The sequence below is a fragment of the Hyaena hyaena genome, unplaced genomic scaffold (genome assembly GCF_003009895.1).
Source record: "Hyaena hyaena isolate Hyena2069 unplaced genomic scaffold, ASM300989v1 scaffold_401, whole genome shotgun sequence".
NCBI lineage: Eukaryota > Metazoa > Chordata > Mammalia > Carnivora > Hyaenidae > Hyaena > Hyaena hyaena.
In genome coordinates, this window is record NW_024081030.1 from 1,637,723 (window position 1) to 1,659,803 (window position 22,081).

Sequence of the window (22,081 nt, forward strand, 5' to 3'; positions counted from 1 at the left end):
TACCATCTGCCATGAAGAGCATGGTGAAATAACGATGCATTTAGTACTTTTGAGACTGTCAACTATTTAATCTGTGTTGGACCTATTTCATGGCCCTAGGGAACAACAAAGAGTTGTTTCTTATTACATATTTTCAATCACCCAAAACTAAAAAATATGGCCCCATGAGCCTCATACTTTGAAATAGTTGCCTTTTACCAAATAATGTCATTTACTGAATAAAAATTTCATTTTTGCTTGTTTACTTGTCAACTTCTAATCAGTAAGTTACCACCTGGAGCTGACACACTCTGGCCAAAACCAAGCCAACTAACTCATTTCAGTTTGACTATGAAGAGTATATATACTTTAAGATTTCTGATAGTCTTCCATCTGGAGGCATACTGGGCACCAATGGTCTTGTGTCTTTTATGCTATACCTTAATAACTCTGCAATCATTATTTGGGGTTTCATGACTCAACATAAAAGAAAACTGCCTCTGCAAGTAAGCTGTAAGCAACAAATAAGAGGCCAAAATGCAAACTCAAAATGTACACTATTTACTGTACTCAAGCTGGAAAGAATAGTGAGTTCCTTTTTCCTTTTTCAAAAATTAAGGCTTATGAAGCATTTTTCCACAAACAAAAGAATGGCTGTAGCATCTTGGTTAGCATTTCTTTTTTCAATAAAAGATGCTAGTGTCCAACCCTGTTGTGAGCACCCATTGAAGGAGATATAATGGGCACTCTGTTTGCCTACACAGACACTGGCATACGAATACTTAACTCTCTGAATCCTATCTTCCTCAATGTCTAAGATACTTCTTGGTGTTACGGAATCTCAATGGGTTCATTAGTTCTTTTAGGGGCTCTACATAACTATTTTGTACACATGCTCCAATAAGTATGCACTTTGACTAGGATTAAATGCCACTAAGGTTTCATTATTCTGGAAAATATTAGACATTAACAAAAATCAGACTCCAAATTCCTTTGAGTGATGTAAAAATATAAAGACACTTTAAAAGTCAAGTTCTCCTCCGTTAGAAAGTAAATGTCAAGACTACAGAATAAAAATTATCTGCTGACAAGAAAATTTAAAGTTTTCAGCAACATCCATTTCCCTTTGTTCCTCGTTCTGTCCTCAAGGCCTGTACCAGTGGGGTAACTTCTCTACTGTAAAGCTTACAGAAGAAGGGTTGAGCTCCAATTAACACAGTTTGGTAATTGCTTGTAGTAAATGCATATGTTCAATTCCATTCTGCGAGAAAATAATTTTTACAAAGTAGTTGCCATAAGTCACATGATTCTTTCTTAAACAATTGTGCTATGCTTTCTCCTTACCTTAATAAAAATGTTTTCATGTTAAGAAATGAAATTTTTATCCTGATACTTACTCAGAACAGTGAAATACAGGGGCACCTGAGTGGGTCAGTTGATTAAGCATATGACTCTTGATTTTGGCTCAAGTCATGATCTCACAGTTCCTGAGTTCAAGCCCTACATCAGGGTCTGCACTGACTGCATGGAGCCTGCCTGGGATTCTCTATCTCTCTCTCTCTCTCTCTCTCTCTTTCTCTCTCCCCCTCTCTCTCTGCTCCTCCCTGGCTTGCACATGCTCGCTCTCTCTCTCTCTCTCTCTCTCAAAATTAATAAGTACTAAAAACTTTTTTAAAAAAAGAAAAGTGAAAATATAGGATTCCGATATACACAGGCATACTAATACTTAAAGTGTACTACCAAACACTGGGCTTCTTGAACTTTTCCAACACAACTAAAAATAGTGAAATATCCCATTTTGCTTAGCAATTCATGAAGCTGTGCATTTGACTCCATAGCATATTGAAAGACTAATATAAAAATATTTCAAATTGCTGACGTTAACAGGACAACATATCATATTTACCACAAACATTACATGTAGACTACCCACAAATTTACCCAAATATGGACTCAGGCAGATCTTGTGGGGTGTAATTTAAAACTACCAAAATCTGTTCATGAAGATTAAGATCTCTGAGAACAAGTTGGCAGACTCAGGTATTTCACGGGTTATAAAAGCAGTTTAGATTCAGTTTAGAAGCAGTTCAGACTCCATCTGATTATTACAGCAAATGCCTTGCAACCCTTAACAGCAGAAAAGTGCTTTGAAGTTCCTGTTTTATGCTGTACTTCCTGTTTCTCTTGTGTCACCTTCTTATGCACCTTTTGAATCCATTCTCAAGGCTGAACCTAAAAACAAGTACACCTTAAACAGCAGCATTTTCCAAACCATGGTAAATGGGACTGGGAAACTGTATACTTTATCCCCAACCAGAAATCTACAATGTGTATTAGCATATGAAAGGCTACCAAATGTCCCCAGGTAAAGCAGCCCACAGAACCCTAAGCCTTCATAAATTTCCCAGTACCGCTAGGGAAACAATGCTCCCGAAAAGCTCACAAATTACCTTCTAAGGTAATGATTACCCCAAAATAGGCCAAACCTCCCATGGACTACAAATAATTTAAAAACCATGATCCTCTGGGGCACTTGGGTGGCTCAGGCGGTTGAACTTCCCTTCAGCTCAGGTTGTGTTCTCAGGGTTTTGGGGCTCTGTGCTGACAGCTCAGAGCCTGGGGCTGTTTCAGATTCTGTATCTCCCTTCCCTGCCCCTCCCTGGCTCACGCTAGGTCTCTCACTCTCTCAAAAATAAACCTTTTCAAAGCATGATACTCTTTTAATGCCTAAGATTACTTATGAATTGGGGTGCCTGGGTGGCTCAGTTGGTTAACCATCAGTCCCTTAAACACTGACTCCTGATTTGGCTTAGGTCATGCAGTTCATGACATCGAGCTCCACTTCAGGCTCTGTGCTGACAGCGCCTGACAGAGCCTGCTTGGGATTCTCTCTCCCCCTCTCTCTCTATCCCAACCCCCCCAATAAATAAACTTAAAAAAATTTTTTAAATACTTATGAATAAAACATCAAGCCAGTTATTAAGAGTTGCAAAATGACCATGTTATTAGAAAGTACTAAAGACTTCAGTCTGTATACAGTTAGTAACTCTGGCTAGTGCAACTCCCAATGCTACAAAGCTCCTACCACATATGCACACTCAAAAACTGGAATTCTGTAACTGCAAGACAGGCACTCAGTGAAGTTGTGTTGTCTTTGAGTCATTATTTTTACCTTTTAATTAAAATTAGCATTAGTTGAGCTTTACATTTTAGTTGTTTTATTATACCTGCAGATTCTATTGTACAATTGCATCACAAGCATTTGAGACTTAGTGTTCTAACTAGTCTAGACTTTAAAACAAATATATTTTTCTTAATTCAACTAGGAGCTATCCATATCCCTAACTGCTAAAGAAAAACTCTCCCCCTCCAAAATGCCTGCACCTTGACAATTATTTTTCCACCGAAAGTGGGAATTACTGAGCTAAAAAATGACCCACCCTGGGGTGCCTGGGTGGCTCAATTAGTTAAGCGTCTGACTTCGGCTCAGGTCATGATCTCACAGTTCATGAGTTTGAGCCCCGTGTTGGGCTCTGTGCTGACAGCGAGCTCAGAGCCTGGAGCCTGCTTCCGATTCTGTATCTCCCTCTCTTTGACCCTCCCCTACTCATGCTGTCTCTCTCTCTCCTAGAAATAAATAAAATATTTTTAAAAATTGTTTTTAAATGACCCAGCTAAAAGTCTGGGATTAAAACAACTTGAGAATCACAGTTTTAAGGATCCTACCCTGGCTACAGGGTCACTAACGTAGGGGCAGGTGTTCTCCCTGCCTACCAGGTCTACACCAACCATATGTAATATAAGTAAGGACTTGAAAATAGGCCCTTTACGGAGTAACTTCTCTGAACTTGGACGTGAATGATCCCTCCAGTCTCTAGTTTGGGGAATCATCTAGAAGTATCTTCAAAAGGACTAAATCCCAAAACAAACCCTCTTCTCAAAAATCCTTTCCTGGTTTATCTTTAAAATTCTGCCAGGTTCTTAGATATAGCTTGCAACTAAATGTCAGTCAGGGATCGGCCCAGAAAAGTATAGAAAATATGAGAGAGGGGTGCCTGGGTGACTCAGCTGGTTGACTGACTCTTGATTTCAGGTCAGGTCATGATCCCAGGGTTCTACAATCCCACATCAAATCCCACATCAGCTCTGCACTGAGCTGGAGATTGCTTAAGATTCTCCTGCTCCCTCTCTCTGTCTCTCTCTCTCTGCCATTCTCCCCCCTTCGCCCATGTGCACTCTCTCTTAAATTAAAAAAAAAAAAGAATAAAAAAATAAAACATGAGGGAAGTGTTTGATGACTTTGTGGATTCTTAGTAACTGTTTCCAGCTGTGAAACTGATTTAAGCTCCTAAGAACCCTATCCAATAAGCCTTGTAACCATGGGCTATTGTGCTAAAGATGGGGTGAGAACACGTACAGCAAAGTAAAAACACTAATAAGAGTACACAAATTCAGGTAATTCTTAGTCAATTTATCAACTGAGAATCAAAGCCACAATGCTAAAAACCCTGCTGTAAAGATACTTTCTTCTCTAGAAACTGAGATCCAGAATGAAGACAGCCAAAATAAGCAAGCACAACACTTACGAAAAATCAGTAATGAATAACTACACTGTTGGGAATGCCACTAACCACCTGACCTTACGCCAGTCAATTAACTGCTCTCATCCTTCAGAAAATTCACTGAAAGGGAGGCCAAATCACTGATGGTTAAATGCTTCCTCTTCTAGCTCTCAAAGTCTAAGTATTAGAGTAAGTTGTTTCCTAGTAGTACATTAGATCCTCAGAGAATTATTAACTCTAACAGGTCACAAAGGTTATCACTTTAAAGCAATACGCCTAAAATTCACTGATCTTTAAACAGTCAAATGTCTCATTAGCAGCTAATTCAACTGTTCCTATCTCCAGAGGCTTATGCTTATGCTAAAAACCATTATTACAATTCTATTTTAGGAGCAACCCACAAGTTTTTAAAATCATGTATTTCTAAGGACTTCATACAGGATCATCATTCAAACTAGACGGATGATAAACACAATCTCAGGGCTTCACAGAAAATCAATCCTTTCAGACCAAAACACAATTCTAAGCCCCATATCACATGTAGGAGTGATTTTAACACAAATGTACAACTCAAGGGGCACCTGGATGGCTCAGTTGGTTAAGTGTCCAACTCTTGATTTTGGCTCAGGTCATGATCTCACAATTCGTGGGATCGAACTCCATGATGGGTTACACACGGACAGCACAGAGTCTGCTCAGAATTCTCTCTCCCTCCCTCTCTGCCCCTCTTCCTTCTCTCTCAAAAATAAGTAAATAAACTTGAAAAAAACATACAATTCAAAATACTTTAATAGACCCCTTCCTCCACAAATCTCAACTATATAAGGGCAATTTAGGCCAAAGTAGTTTCTCCTTTTACCTTTGAAAAAATGGTATTTGTATATTTATTAATTTTTAAAACTCATATAATGTACTTCCTGTTAATTCAGGATGGATAGGAGCTGGTGGAGTTCTTGAACAAACTGCTAAGAAAGAATTCTTGAGATGTCTTTGATGCAAGAAGGTGATTTTATTAAAGCATGGGGACAGGACCCATGGGCAGAAAGAGCTGCACTGGGGTTGTGAGGAGTGACTGATTAAATACTTTTAAGTTAGTGGGGGTTAGGGATAGGGGAAGTCTCTAAGAAATTTGAAAGTAAGGCTTTCAGGACCTTGAGGGGCTGGCTACTATAAGATAAGGTTACTTTTAGTGTTTAATAAAACAAAAAGGAAGTAAGGTAGCCATTGAGTTACTTGAGGAAGGTCACGCTCTGCATGTTTCACGTGTTTATCAATGGGCTACAAGTTGTAAGGAGGTTTAATTGAAGCTAATTTTCCTTTGCCTTTGTTTCCCTCATCATTTTCCTCCCTGAACAACTTTGACCCTTAAATCTTTAAAGATTTGGTGGAAGGTCTCATCTTCTACAACTTCTTCCTACTGAAGAGAAGCGTAGAGATGTACCTATCTATGGCTCAAGGCTGGTCAGTTGAGAATTTAATAGGAGTTAGGAAAGGCTGAGGTGGCTATATCTAGAGATGGTAACATTAAGAGTCTCCTTGAGCAGAAAGGATCATCTGTTGGCTTGAAGTTGTGGCAGTGAAGGAGTCTTGGCACCAGGTGGAGGGACATGGGGGGAAATAGCAAAACGTGATTAAAATAACAGAAAGGAAAAGAGGCCCAAATAAGAGTCCTTTGATAGTTGACAAAAAACTTTAGTCTGAGAGTTTAAACAATTATTAAAGGAAAGAGGGGTAATTTAAAGTGCCAATTTGAGTACTGTCAGTTGGAAATTCAGAAATATTTTTGTCATACATGGAATGTATACACAGCATTGTTTTTATGAGAGTACAAGTTCTACCTGGTGCAGCAGTTAAAACAGCTAATGCCATTTTATTTTGTGGAACTGTTTAATACATTTGAGTTATTTTAGTGTTTAATAATAATAATAAAAATGTTATTTTGAGTCATTTTAAGGCTTTGTGTAATAGGTGATGTTAACCAACATGTAGACTCTGTTTTGTTTAGTAAACAGCTGGAAGCACTCTAATAGAAACAAGAGAAATACAGGTTCACGGTTAGAGCAAAATTATAAAGCAGATACCTGAGTATCAGGTGCCACCAGGGAAAAGATTTTTTGATGTCAGGCTTGAAGCATCCTCAGATGGAGTGGGAAGAGGCAGTGGGAATCAGCTGGGCTTTTCTGGTTTGTAACTCAAATGTCTGTGCCGATCCCTTTGAATGGCCCATAGAGCAACAGGCACAAAGACTGTCTACACATGAGTTTTGTGATAATGAAGTTTACCTCAAGTCGTCTAGTTCAGGCAAACAACAAACATTTAAAAACAATCAGAACTGGAATTTAACATCCATAAACACATCCCTGTTGTGTTATTGAAACATAATTTCTCTCTAATAACCCTCATTTCTACAGACGGCCAAATCAAGACTAATTCGTTTGTAGAACAGGTCCAGTTTTAACAAACTCGGCCTAATTATTTATATAAGCCCAGAAAGAACAGCGATTGATCATAAAGATCTTTTAAATTTTGCTTTGCTGGAATTTTGTGTAAGGAATCTCTAGACTGAACCTTTAGTAGCCTCTCCAGGCCAGAAGCCACGCCAAGTACTTGCCATCAGACATGCTTGTAATATCTATAGATTTTGGGCGAATTCCTTCTTAGAGGTCCCAAAGCATCCTAAGGTTCCTGCACCTGCCAGGAAGTGACAGTCTTCACTCACCTGGTAAGGCTGCTGGGCACTCTGTAAGCAAGGTATTAGGGCAACATTTCCAAGGGGCTTTATTAGCTTCGTGCTTCATAAAGTCAACCTTAGTTCCTTAAAACTGTCTGGTCATATCTGAGTCTATGTATGTTGCTCTCAAATATGACATTCCAGTCAAAGCCTTGGTAAAAGAAACAGTATTTCCAATGGCAACCTGTTACAAGGAGAACAGATCTTCCTGAACTTATGCAAACGATTGTAATTGCCATTAAAGAAAGAATACTTAAGAGGTTTTGAATTTCAGAAGGTTTAGGTAGAGAGAAAAGTTAAAGGCTTCAGTTTGTTTACAAATGAATACTTTATCACATTTCAGTATGTCATAGATAGCTTAAAAGATAGCTTAAAAGAAAGCTTCTTTAATCTGGAAGAGCAAACATTAGAGAACCAACAATGCTGTGAAAAGAGTCACAAAACTATAATCTTCCTCCATTTATTTAGTCCCATTTACCAATTCTTGATCAGTTTGAATGCAGCTTTTTAGTTCAGGACATTTTTACCCATTTGTTTTATGATCTTAAAGATGTCAAATACCAGTATTTGTCCTAAAAGTCTTTTTTATAAACATCCTTGAAGATGAAACATGTTTTGTAAGAGCATCAGAACAATAACTATAAATGACAAAAGACTCAAAAATGGACATAGTTAACAATCTGACAGGAGAGTTCATTATGATACAACTGACAAGGAAACTCAGTTATTTCTATGAAATATAACACTTCCACAATTGGAATGTCAAGTGATGACCTAATACCAAAATACATTGAAACTTTAGGAATTTTATGGATATATTTGAGCAGTTATAGCATTTACCCAAGCAATACAACCTAAGGTTTACCACCATTTGTTTGACAGGCTTTCCAAGTAACATAACAAATTTAAAACTCCAATTGGTCAAAAAGATTTCATTTACAACTTAAATCCTGGGAAGTTTGTTAAAACCTTAGAAAGTTATAAAGCACATCCTAAATAGGATTACAGATCATTACAAATCTTAATTATTTATTTAACCAAGGTGGCAATAAGAGATTCTAAAGGCAAATGCGTAGGGCTATACAGTTGTTAGCAAAACCTAGCTCCTTTAACATTGACAAGTTTTAATTACGTAATCAAAGACCTGATAAAAACAAAACTTAAGCTTTGGTACTCCCAGCAGACAAATGAGAAAAAACCTTGGTTTACACATTTATTTTTAGCAAGAGCAGATCAACAATCCAAGAAAACTTTGTCTTTTAAAACAGAGAGAAGGGGCGCCTGGGTGGCTCAGTCGGTTAAGCATCTGACTTGGGCTCCGGTCATGATCTCACAGTTCGTGGGTTCGAGCCCCGCGTCGGGCTCTGTGCTGACAGCCAGCTCAGAGCCTGGAGCCTGTTTCAGATTCTGTATCTCCCTCTCTCTCTGACCCTCCCCTGCTCACGCTGTCTGTCTGTCTCTCTCTCTCAGAAATAAATAAAAAACATTTAAAAATTTTTAAAAAAAGAGAAAAGCAGAAGTTTAATATTATACCAGTGTATTTTTAAAATCCATTCATTTCAACCTTAGTCTGTCCTAACGACACATAAAATTCCTTTCCAAAGATTTCCCTTCAAGAACCTTCTACAACTTTCCTTTGCATTCAGATTTTGTCCTAAGCCCTTTCTCTCCAAACAACCAGTCTCATTTAGGAAAAATTACTTTTTTTTGCCTTCAACAAAAATGTGTTTTCATTCCTTATATTTTTCTTACATATCTCCTACTTTTCTATGTAAGAGTTGCCTTTTCTTATTTCCATCACTTTTAGTTACATTTAGCAAAATTTTAACTCTGAAAATCTTAGTCTCTAGTGAAAACTTAGTAACCAACTATGAACTGTAACACCAGAATTTTTTAAATGGCAAATTTATTAATCAACCAAGTACAATGCAGCTTTTCCAACAGACCCAAATATTCTTAGTTTCTCTGCAATAAGTCAAAAACATAAACCTGTGTTTAATAATCAATTCTTTAGCATCTTACCATATTAGTTAAAGACCTAGATGTCCAATGAATTCAATCCAGTTTATCATCCAAACAAAACCTTAAAGTTTCAGGTTACCAAAGACCTTTAAAGCTATCTTAACAATTACCCATAAAAACTCTGAAACAGACAAAATTAACCAACATTTTCAGCCATCTTTTTGCTGACAAATGGCCACAGAGATATTCACGAGCTTATCTGACCTACAGTAAACCTAGGTAGAAAAAGTTTTATATTTAATGATGATAATTCTAAAGACATGTCTATCTTAATTAAACCAACAAGCTTAAATTAGTTCAAATACCAAGTATGTTCCACTTGGGTCCCTTAAAAAGTCCATCACTTTATTCCCCATTGTCAGTTTTTACCTGGGGCCCCAGTGAGGAAATCTGAAGTGGATGGTGTAAGTCCAGGGGAGTGCTCTTCTCTCCTTAACAGCAAGGGGAGGAGGAGGGGATGATGGTGCCAGAGGCATGCAAGATGCAGGCAGCACCCAAAGTGGTGCAGAAATAGGAAAAGGGGAGTGGTAGCAGAAGTGGTGAGGTGCCTCCAGGAAGGCTGGAGGTGGATAAAAGCCCAGTGGACAGAGAAAGAGGTCTCCCAATCCTAAAGCCTGTCAGCTCGGACAAATAAGCAGATGCAAATTTTTTTTTCCCACAAGCAAGTGGAAATGGGCACTCCATGTCAGGCCAGAGAAGACAGGGAACTTCCTCAAAACAAAAGGAGTTTCGGCAGCTGCTCGAGAATATTCCTTAAAGTCTCCTTCCTAAGGTAGAATAACCAGAGACAACTGGCTCCAATTATAGTCATTAACTCAGGAAATGAATAGGGAGAGCCCCCACACACAGCTAGAGTAACCTAAGTCTATTAGGAAGGAGGAATAGTGAGAGAGTGTCATTGTCCCCTTCATTAGGGATGGCCTTTGTTTCTCAAGCAACCTGGGTTTATTCGGAGGAGGCCTGTTTAGAAAATCATCCAATTATCAGGAGGGAGTTTATCAGCCTCGTTGGTGGTCAAACACATTTGGGCAATCACATTCTGCAAGTGGCCCTGAGGTCTGGATCCTGATTTAGGGCCATGAAAGCCTGGACATAGGATACCTCAGTCCATTTGCCTTGTTTCTTGCATAAGAGATCTAACTGATAGATTGCATCAGTATAACTATTCAGCATTACAGAAGATCAGTCCTTTCCTAAATTTTGCAATTCAAATGGATTCCACTGGGTTAAAAGGCATCCCAGGGGAGAATCCCTGGGGACAGAAGATCCCATGTTCCTAAAAAAGTAGAGAAGGTCCATTAACGGGGCGCCTGGGTGGCTTAGTCGGTTAAGCGTCTGACTTTCGCTTAGGTCATGATCTCGCGGTTCATGGGTTCGAGCCCCGCATCGGGCTCTGTGCTGACTGCCAGCTCAGAGCCTGGAGCCTGTTTCAGTCTGTGACTCCCTCTCTCTCTGACCCTCCCCTGCTCACGCTGTCTCTCTCTCTCCTAGAAATAAAAAAAAAAAAAAAAAGAGAGAAGGTCCATTACCAAAAATTCCCACCTTCAACTCCTGGGTGGTGTCCCACGAAGGATATGTCAGAGGTTCCTGGTGTCAAAGCGACCGGAGACATCCCTCAAATAAAACTGCTATGATCACCAACTAGCCACTAAGGGGCTCTGGAAAAGAAATGCTAGACTCCCACAGCCTCCCCATTGCATCCTAGGCTACAAATGGGGGCCTGGTGTATGGACCGAAATACTGTGCCCATGCCATGCCTTGAAAGTCGTGCTGTAAAAGGCTGTGACTTAGTTTACCCTGTCTTGAAGAGCATGCCATGAAGGTCATGCTTTCATTTCCTTGAAGGCTGCGCCGTTTTTAACCCATGGAAAATGCTAGAAAAGTGTTACAATTCTGTAGTTAGTAGGGGACATTGACAGAAAACAGTAAAGATAGAAATCCATCATGATCTAAGTGACATTCCAACACATAAATAGAGCCTGTACAGACAACTTCCCTAGGAAACGGTCACCAGTTGGCTTTTGGCTGGCTCCCAGTGGAAGTTTCTAGGCCAGAAGCGACTAGACCAGGGATGTGGGGGGGATCACATTAGACCAATACGGAGGAAACCTCACAGGAGTCTTGAAGATCAGCAGCTGTAAGTGACTAGGTAGCTGTCTTGTGCCCAACACAGATAACTTTGTATAAGGACAGAAATAAAGAGAGGGCATCAAGTTTCTGGGTCTTATTACCATTCTGGCCAGGGCACCAACTTCCAGCCAAAAGGCAAAATTTCTCCTCCTAGTAGAGTAGCCACAGGCTAGAGGATTGCAGCCTGAGCAATCGACATGAAAGTGTTCCAATAAAACCATACTCCTTGAAAAGCCCTTGAAAGAAGAGTAAAGGAAGAAAAGAGAAAGTACTCACCAAGTTTGCACAAAGGCTCAGAGTCCAGATGAGAAGACTCAATGCCCCACCTTGGGCACCAGATGATGAAATTTGAAGTAAAGTTCATGAGCAAATGGCTAAGAAAGAATTCTTGAGATGTCTTTGGTGCAAGAAGGTGATTTTATTAAAGCACAGGGACAGGATCCATGGTTAGAAAGAGCTGCACTGGGGTTGTGAGGAGTGACTGATTATATACTTTTAAGTGAGTGGGAGTTAGGGATAGAGGAACTCTCTAAGGAATGTGAGAGTAAGGCTTTCAGGATCTTGAGGGGCTAACTACTATTAAGACAAGGTTACTTTTAGTGTTTAATTAAACAAAAACATTAAGGAAGTAAGGCAGCCATGAGTTGCTTGAGGAAGGTCATGCTCTGCGTGTTTCAGGTGTTTATCAGTGGACTGGAAGCTGTAAGGAGCTACATTTCTCTTGCCTTTGTTTCCCTCATCAGTAGCTATTATAGGAAGTACCATACACTTATTCCAAAATCTTCGGTAAAATCATTCAACATATTTATTATGCTGGCTATAGCTTATTTCTCCCCAAGAATCCAATTAAGAATTGATATATTTTGGGGGCACCTGGCTGGCTCAGTTGGAGAGCATCCAACTCTTGATCTCGAAGTTGTGAGCTCCACACTGGGTGTAGAGATTACTTAAAAATAAAATCTTTAAAAAAAAAAAAGGAATTGGTCTACTTTTTTCAAATTAGGCATATGTATAATGAGTTTTATAATTTTTATTCAATAATGAAAAACATTTGCTTCTAAACGGTGAGCAGTACACACAGAAATAAATTTGATTTGAATTTTCACTGTATGCTTTCTGCATATATGTTATAGGATGTTTGATTAAACTGAATCCACAGACCTGTAAGGATATTTGAATGAGTTCTGAGAATCTTATTAACCCCTGAAATTATATGAAAAACTAAGTATGCATGTACAGTAACCCCCCTTACCTGCAAGGGGTACATTCCTCAACCATTCTATAACGCACAGGCAATAAGTATACTGAGAAAATTCCTAGACCCCCAGTGGATGCCTGAACTGGAGACAGCACCAAATCCTATACATACTGTTTTTTCCTATATATGCATACATTCCTGTAAGTTTAATGTATAAATTCAGCACAATGAGAGATTAACAATAATGATAAAACAGAACAATAATACCAATAGTTACAAAAGTTATGTGAATGTGGTCTCTCTCAAAATATTTTATGGTACTGTACACATTCTTCTTCTAATAATGTGAGGTGATAAAAAGCCTACATGATGAGATGCAGAGAGGTAAATGGCGTAGGCTCCATGACTTAGTATTAGGCTACTAATGACTTTCTGATATGTCAGAAGGAGGATCATCTGCTTCCAGACCAGGGCTGGCCATGGGTAACTGAAATCATGTAAAGCAAAACTATGGACAAGGGGGAATACTGTTTATTTTTCTGAAGATAAAGCACAAAGCTTTGAGGAGATGCTCAAAGAGGTTCATGACCTTTGACTAAAAATCTCGGCATCACAGAACATATTTTAAGATTTTATTCTCAATTAATACTTCAAAGGATTTAAGTCAATACTCCAAAGTACTAGTATATAATGGTAAAAATTCCTTAAATGCAAGGATTTCTCATGTGACTGTCATGCCAACATTTCTGGCAAAAATTCCATAAAAAATAATGATATAAACTAGATGTTTCAAAGTAAATCTTAAAACTGTCAAACGGTTAACATTTAAACACACGCATACACAGCACCATTTACAATCTCAAGATGATTTATATTTGAAAGATGATGGCACACACACATTCTAGACAAAATGGATCCATTAACACATGCGATACTAAGATCCTCAGAAGGCTTTTTAATGGAGTATGTCAAATAATTCACCACAGACAGTGATACAGTCATAAAGCAGTGTGTTCATATCTATAATACAGAAATTGGCTTTTTTCAAATATCGATTTAAGATCTAAGTATGTCAACAACATGCTGTAGGGTTCTAAAAGATAGAGAGAGATACAGATTTAGGGGCGCCTGGGTGGTTCAGTCAGTTAAGCAACTGACTGTTGATTTTGGCTCAGGTCATGATATCACAGTCGTGAGATCGAGCCCTGCATCAGGCTCTGCACTGAAAGTGAAAGGCCTGCATGGGATTCTCTCTCCCTCTCTCTGCTCCTCCCCTTCACACATACACACACGTGCTCTCTTGCTCTCTCTCAAAATAAGTAAACATTTTTAAAAAGATGGAACTTTTTCTATGAGGCTAAAGTTAAGATTTTTCTAACTACATGCTTCCTCCATGTGATCACCCTCATCTCACCCCCTAATGTTCTTTGTCCTTGTCTAAATCCTTTCATTCAGAAAACTCATTTAGAATCTCTATCACCAATTTTGGTATATGATATCATGTTGCCACATTCTGCTTCATATATATATATTTGGTCATCACCCCTGAATTACAGATTATTTTATACAATTGCTCCTGCCTAGCATAGTCTCAAAATGTGAACAATTTATATGAACAATCTCCACTTCACTTAAAGTAACATGTCTATTTTTACACTCATCATGCTGTTTAGTAGTAACTGGTAAAAATCTTTAGGGATTTGCTTCAAAATAAAAATAGGTTTATAACTTTTAAAGTTGGTGATGTGCATTTTATGCTGGCAACTTTCCATAAAAAAGTTTAAAGGAGATTCCTTCTACTAGGACACAGAACTTTTCAAAGACAGGTTTAGTAGTTTTCATCTTTGTACCTCTGCCCAGTGGAGAGTAGAAAAATTTACTTCAAAACACATTTGAACATTTTAGGCAGAACTAACTTTCAATGAAACTTTAACAGCTTTTTGTGTGATATTTTATTTAAATGATTCTTTGATTAAACTCAGATAAAACATATATTCATTTTTAACTATTTACTAAGTACCTACTACTTTCTCAAATATCCTGTCTTACTAAACGTAGGATGTCAAAAATAACACATCCTCTCTAATACATTGAGAAGCAGACAGTACTCCCAAAGATCCATGGGAAAAAAAGGACAAGAAGAGAATGCAAAGAGATGAAGTCAAAGAAAAAATTAGTAAAAAGCTACTACAGTTTTTAAGAGATCTAAGGCGTCCACATTTTTAATTAATAAGAGGGCATACAGTTTGTTCAGGCTGGACAAGTCTAAAAGCTCCCTTCTCCACTCCATTTTTGCAGATGAGGAAACTAAAGCTCAGAGAGGGGAAATGACTTGCCTCAAGTTACACATCAACTTGCTAGCAAAACCAAAATTAAAACACAGATCTGCTGATTCACAATGCAATGTGAATTTTCCACATCAAAGAACTTTCTTCTATACTATAATATTCACTAGCTAAAAAGAATGACTATTTTATTGTTAATATATACTTCAGTTCTATATATTATAGCATACTAAAAAGAAAAAAGGTCATAAGCTAAGTAAAGAAATGAGAAGAAAATGCACACAACAAACTGTTAAGGCATTGTACACCCAGACTACATGCATATACCACACTTCCTCAATTCTGAGACACACATTAGACTTTAAGACACAGTAGCCATTGGGAGTGCCTCTCTACTTACTAGATGGGAGTGCTGTCCAACTCGTAAATCATTTTTTGGTTTTTTTAAATGCTTATTAATCTTCTGAGAGTGAGAGAGAAGGTGGGGCAGAGAAAGTAAGACAGAGAATCCCAAACAGGCTTCGCGCTCAGTACAGAGCCCTATGTGGGGCTCAGACTAACAAACCATGAGATTATGACCTGAGCTGAAATCAAGTGTCATACACTCAACCGACTGAGCCACCCAGGCATCCCATGAATTATTTAATAAAAACAACTAGATCTTCAAATTTAAAAAAAGGCAGTATCCATTGCACAAACATTTTATGTTTTTAAATTTTTTTAATGTTTATTTGTTTTTGAGATAGAGGACAAGTGGGGGAAGGGCAGAGAGAGAGAAGGAAACACAGAATCCAGAGAAGGCTCCAGGCTTCAGGCTCCGAGCTGTCAGTACACTGCTTAACACAGGGCTTGAACTCACAAACCATTGAGATCACAACCTGAGCCGAAGTCAGACACTGAACCAACTGAGACACCCAGACACCCCATATAAGCATTTTAAAATAAATTCTGTAAATTACATTTTCATTTCAAGAAATACTAAAATATGAAAACATATATATATATGCACCCTTAAAAGGGACACAATAATCACCATCATTTAAGAGCCAGGGTCACAGGGCAAACATACAGAGCAACAGTCCCATCTTCTAATGTAACAGTTGCTAAACACCTAAGGCTATGTGGCATTTTTTTCAATTGTAGGTATTCGTGTAAATAAGTATTTCTTGCCCTTGATCTTAGATGCATGAGATTTGGAGTTTCACAAAGCAAGGTTTGAATCTCAGCTCTGCTCCTAGCTCTCCAACCTTTGGAAAGTTTCTTTTTTCTAAAGTTTCTAATTTCTCTGAGCTTCATTCTCTCATCCGTAATAGGTTATCCACCTTGGAGAACTGTATGAGAGCTAAAGGTAATAATTTATTTAAGGAACAGTACAGTACCTAGATGAAATATTATATTTCCTCCCATAATCCCTATGAGCCAAATTAAACTAAAAACTAGATCCTGTTCTTGACTTATAAGATTTTTCCATCTCCATTTTAGAGATTGGAATAAATCTGTACTGATCCTGGGGCAAATCCTACTAGCTTGCTTTTGAGTAATTATTTGATATGAAGTGTTTATATCTTGAAATTCCTCTCTTTCCTTCAAATTGGGAACAGAAAACAATGATAAATTTTAAGTTAGTTACGTGTAAATTCAGCACTTTCATATTGTCTTACTGAACTGAAACTCTTAAGCCCATTACAAATTCACTAGAAGAGAGGAACTGTAGAACCAATGTGTGGGAAGAGGGAAGGGTGTAAACTCCAAGACACAGTTGAAATGACTCAATCAAGTGAGTGGTTTGCTTTTGTTTAACCTTAAATTCATGTATTAAGCCCTGAAAAAACAATGTTCAGAAGAGCCAAGACTGTATCTCCATGCTTCAAGGTGATTTAGTAACCTGATTCCTCAGATTAAACAAATACCATCTTTAAGTATGTACAGTTTCAGGATGTGTCTAGTCACTTCCAAAACAGGAATGTACCTACCAAAGTATCTCACATGCGGCAGTACACACTGAAATAAGACCATCTTTCCCTCTATCTCAAACATAGTTCAGACTAGCCTACCCATGTATTTCCTATTAGCTCATTTCAGTAGAATGACATTCCCCCACTAATTATAGAAGTAATGCCCGTTTTCTTAAACTGGGAAAATACAAAGAACATGAGCATTTTTAAATTACCCATGATCTTACCAAAGATTAAAATATTAGAAACGAGCATACCAACATCTTTCCTATGAATCTGAACACCATATTTTAAATTTGTACAGAGCACTTGCCACTAAACACGAGTAATTACCAGCCTATATCTTAGTACCTCCATTCTGGTTTTTGAGGCTAAATTCACATAATTTTTTTTTCCCCTGACTTAACTCAATAGTTCTTCGGAGTTCTTTGGAGTCTCTTAGCTACATATTTTGTGGCTGACTACTTTCTCTTTCTTAAAGCTATTTCCAACCTAAGTTTTCCAAAAGCAATATATTCCTCGGTGTCTACAAAAGTTTCTCCAACTCATCTTTTTCTCTTCCTTCACTGGCTCTCTTCTATTAATTCCTGACAATCTCTTTAAAAATGGCTCAGGCCTAACCTTTGGGTTTGCCTGTCAACTTTGAACCTCCAGCATTTAACACAGTGCCTGGAATGAAGCAGATGCTCAATTAATATTTACTGATTGACTTTGTCAGTCCTAACCTGCCACTTATTAGCTGTGTGGCGTCAAGCAAATTAAATCTCTCTGAATCTCAGTTCCTTCATCTATGAAACAGGGATAATCAAAGAAAGATGGAGCTCAGAAAGCTCAAAACCGTGTCTGGCACAAAGTAGCACCCCCTAAATTTTTGCTCTTATTATCAACATAATCTAGTATACGACCCAAAAATGTTTTTGATTATTTTATGGTTGAACACCAAATCTACCTCTCAATAACCCAACTTATTTTCAACATATTCTCTTATCACAAAAATTTAAAAAAATATTTTCATGCTCTTACCCTTACTACCTGTCTCCAATCCATCATCAACTATTCTATTGGGTTGGTTTTTATTTATTTATTTATTTATTTTTTAGAGAGAGCAGGGGAGTGGGGCAGAGGGAGAGAGAGGGAGAGGGAGAGAGAATATCAAGCAGGCTCCACACTCAGCATGGAGCCCAATGCAGGGCTAGATCTCACCACCCTGGGATCATGACCTGAGCTGAAACTGAAAGTCAGGGGCTCAACAGACTTGAGCCACCCAGGCACCCCCACAGTCAACTATTCAAATTCTTCTCTCCTAAGCACCACACAGAACTATTATTTCTAAAACTAAGCTACAACCATAGACTTAATTGATCTCCACACACTTAATTCTTCATTCAAATGTCCCATTCTCCTTAAAATCCATTTTTTCTGTGTCATTCTGGCCCACAGTTGCTTGCAGCTTGTCCAAACTACTTGAATGTCATCCTCATGTCTTCCAATAATGAATATCCAAACTCTTACTTCAAAACATGTCTCGAAGCTCATCTCTTCCTGGAAACCTTCCCTGATTAAACTCCATATCACTCATATTACTTCTTTGCCCTGAGTCACCTCAGGAACTCAGCACTTAGGTATTGTCATACTAAGGGTAAAATGTGATCAGTGAATAGCAGTACCAAGAAATTACTTTCAGAAAATTATCTCTACTTCCTAAAGAATGGTCCATTAGCTATGATGCCTTGTGGATCTGGCTAAGAAGGAAATATCCTACACAACATATGCCCTCTTTGGCTTCTGTCCTCGGCACTTCTTGTCTGTCAAGAAGTGCTAAACTGTTCACAATCCTTATGTCTTGTCCTCAAACAGAAATTATACCTCGGTGCTTACCACCTCCTCCCATTTAAATCCACTGAAAATGTGTCAGTGGGTCACTTTCTTTTCTTCCACCTCTTCTCTGCTCCCAACCTCTGCCCACATCCCACAAATAAAAATCCCAAAGCTTTAAACAGAGTGGCAGTAGTATTGATGCACACATACCCTGTCTTTCTTTCCTCTCAGTGAAAAAAAATGTTGAACCTATTTATCTACAAAACTCTTCTCAAGGATAAAAAAAACCTTCCCAACAAGCATGATACATAATCAACTTTTACTGCATCAAAGTGGTTGATCCTACAGTAACAGAATTGTACTTCTATGTTAATTCACACTGTGTTACTGTAAGAGATCTTGCATCATTTTTATGCTATATTACACACGCCCAGCTAGATAGTTGAGAAACTCCCCTACGGGGCAGATTTTCTGAAAGTATCTTCCAACCGCTTTAAACCCACATATTCTAACTTTCTTTTAACATAAAGAATCAAGCGATTCCACAACTGAATCCACCCAGTCAAAAGCAAACAATATTTGCGCCTTTACTTTTGCGAGGGTGAGTTTGTGTGCTGCTGTGGCAAAACAATTAGATGACCTGTCGCGGGAAGGTGGGGGCCGGGACACAATCAGCCTCCGTAGTGAAAGTTAAGTCCGAGTGCTTGGCCCACGATGAGAACTGAATGAACCTACAAACCTGGCTGGACTGACTCCGACCTGAGACACTCGGCTCTCCAGTCTCTCCCAAAACGCACACTTATTCTTGCTCACTTAGTCATAAACGATCCACACCTTTTAGCTATCATACATAAGCCCACCTCCTCTGCTCCTCGTATACCTTCTCCTAACTGGCCACCTAACGCCTTCTAGCCAAACAGCCTCCATCCACACCTCACCCAAAACCTTTTTCCCGGGCACCTTCCGGTTTGAGTAGGTGCCTCTTACTCCAAATCCACGTGTCCCCCTTTGTCCGGAGATCTTAACCTTCAAAAAAACAAAAAACAAAAAAACCCTACCCAGCTGATCTCCAGCCCCCCACCCCCACTCCCCAGCCAACCCTCTATCAATGCCTACTTCCAAAAGGCCAACCACTTTCCCCGGTTCCGCACCTTCTCCCCAGGCACCCTTTTCTGAGCATCACCCTTTCCCCATCACTTTCTTCCTCCCTCAGACCAGAAAATCCTTCGAGCACAGGCCTATGCCCCTCCTAGAGCAAAGGAGCCCGCTCCTCCGTCAACTACCCGACCCCACCTTCGCCACTTCTGTGCGGCCTCCCCACACCAGGCTGAGCCCCCAAGGCCCCGTGGCTGCAAAACAGGCCCCTCCCTGCGTCCCCGCTCGCCAGCCCGGCCCTCTGGAGGGCGGCGGCCCTGTCCCAGCCGCGCTCAGACCATCCCGGCAGCGAGGCGGGCGCCCCCGACTCCGGGGGCGGCCCAGGGTGGGGGCGGGGACGGGGCGGCGGGTGTCGCCTCCGCCTCCGGCGGCCTGCCGCCCGAGCTCCCCGCAGCCGCGGCCGGGGCCAGGCGAGGAGGGGCCCGCAGCCCGCCTCTCCCGCCCGGCGTCGCTGCCTCTCACCTAGACTCAGAGGCTCGGGCCTCGCTATCCCCCTGGCCGTCCAGCGATGGCTCTGCCGCCGCCGCCGCCGTCGCGCTCTCCTCACTCGCTCCTCCACCACCCCCGACCGGCTGCTGAAGAGCGGACGGGTAGTGGCACGCCCATTGGCTGCGGCCCGCACTCGCGTCAGCCTCCCCGACCCGGACCTCGCGATGTGACTGGCTGGCGCGGCGCCTCTTTTCCACGTCTTGTCCGGATTGGCCTGTCTTGTCTCTCGCGCCCCCTTACCGGGAGGATACCTCAACCCGCCCCCCACTCCCCGCCTCGGCGTCCCACCCCCTCAACCCCGTTTCCATCAGGGCGGGCTGGGGGCGGGAGCGGGCGCGGGTGGGACGCGAACGGCCAATGGGAACGCCGAAAGAGGGCCGGGAGGCGGGCTCTGCTGCCGGCCGGCCCAAGGAGGAAAGTTCAGCCAATGGGCGCGCGCCCCACATCCCGGGCTCAGGAGCGCCGCTCTGGCCGCTAGCGTTCCGGCCGGTCGCGCCCAGGGCCACGCCCGGCTGCCGGTGGCGCGGGCGGGGTATCCCCTGGCAGGGTGGGAGAAAGCGGCGAGGCTGGCGCGGGAGAGCGCGAGCAGCCATTGTGGCGTGCTCCCGCACCGCCGACGCGGGGTCTGCGAGCGGGCTGCTGTCGCTCGGCTGTCTCCCGGAACCTCGACGGGATGCTGTCTAGGGAGGAAGAAGAGCGTGCGCCTCGTCCAGCGCCGTGGACCAAATCAGACCACAGTGCAAAACTTGCCGCTGGTGAGAGAAGTTGAGTAATGGTTACCTCGGGGATGGGAGAGGCACAAGCGAGCCTCCTGGGAGCGGGGAACGTTCCGTCTCTAGACCTGGGTGGTATCCGTAATGTAAAAATGTACCGTGCCATACAGTTCAGATTAGTGCATTCAAGACACTTTAATATATTCTATTGTGTAGTATCTCAATATTTTTTTTAAATAAAAGGATTGTGAGCATAACTCTGTAATAACATTGCCGTAACCGCGAGACTCCCGCGGTGTAAACAGTCTCACTAGGATTTAGCTGGCCATCGTTCAAGCACTGCACATCCTAGGAGGAAAAAGAAAAGGATTGTGAGAATTTAAATATATATATATTCTTTTTTAATGCATCATTCATTTTCTGTGAGAAAGAGAGAGCATGAGCAGGGGAGGAGCAGAGTGCAAGGGAGACACAGAATTGGAAGCAGGCTCCTGGCTCTGAGCTGCACGCACAGAGCCCGACCTGGGGCTCGAACCCACGAACTGTGAGATAATGACGGGAGCCGAAGTGCAAGGCTTAACCGACGGAGCCACCCAAGCGCCCCTGTGAGAATTTAAAATGAGTGAAAGCTCTGGACACAGCGACTTAGCGCACACGGGCAGGTACTTCGGGGTGAGTGAAGATGGTTCCGAGTGATTTTTCTTTCAGGAGGGAGGGCTTGTTTCAGTGCCTGGCCCTGTTCGTGGCACAAAAGCACCCATTCTGCCACACCTGGTTGGAAACTACAAGTATTTACCGAGCTGCCTACTTTGTGGCCGCCCTGAGCTCTGAACCCAGGAAATTTTCACTCAGATACCATGGCTTCTGCCCCAGTGGAGCTCACAGTCCAGCTCCAGGTACCGTCATTCCTGCAGGAGGGCCCAGACCACAAAGCTAACACAGCTGCTTGCCCTCGGGCATGAGGCATCACATCAGGTGAGGCTATATGATGTGCCTGGAACCCAGTCCAGCAGCAGAATTCTGAAAACGCCAGGGCCAGGTGAA

At 41.1% G+C, this 22,081-nt stretch overlaps 1 protein-coding gene across 7 annotated transcripts in view; it reads right to left on the reverse strand.

The window, feature by feature from the left end:
• Window positions 1-20,539, reverse strand: part of FAR1 (fatty acyl-CoA reductase 1) — an 84,893-nt gene extending 64,354 nt beyond the window's left edge. For 5 of the 7 annotated variants that reach the window (XM_039251821.1, XM_039251822.1, XM_039251823.1 and 2 more), the window contains exon 1: window positions 20,298-20,538. The gene's annotated coding sequence lies outside the window, so the exon portion shown is untranslated. Of the gene's footprint in view, window positions 1-20,297 lie in introns of all 7 variants that reach the window. The other 2 variants (XM_039251817.1, XM_039251819.1) reach the window with 2 other exon arrangements.
• Between the last annotated feature and the right edge of the window lie 1,542 nt (window positions 20,540-22,081).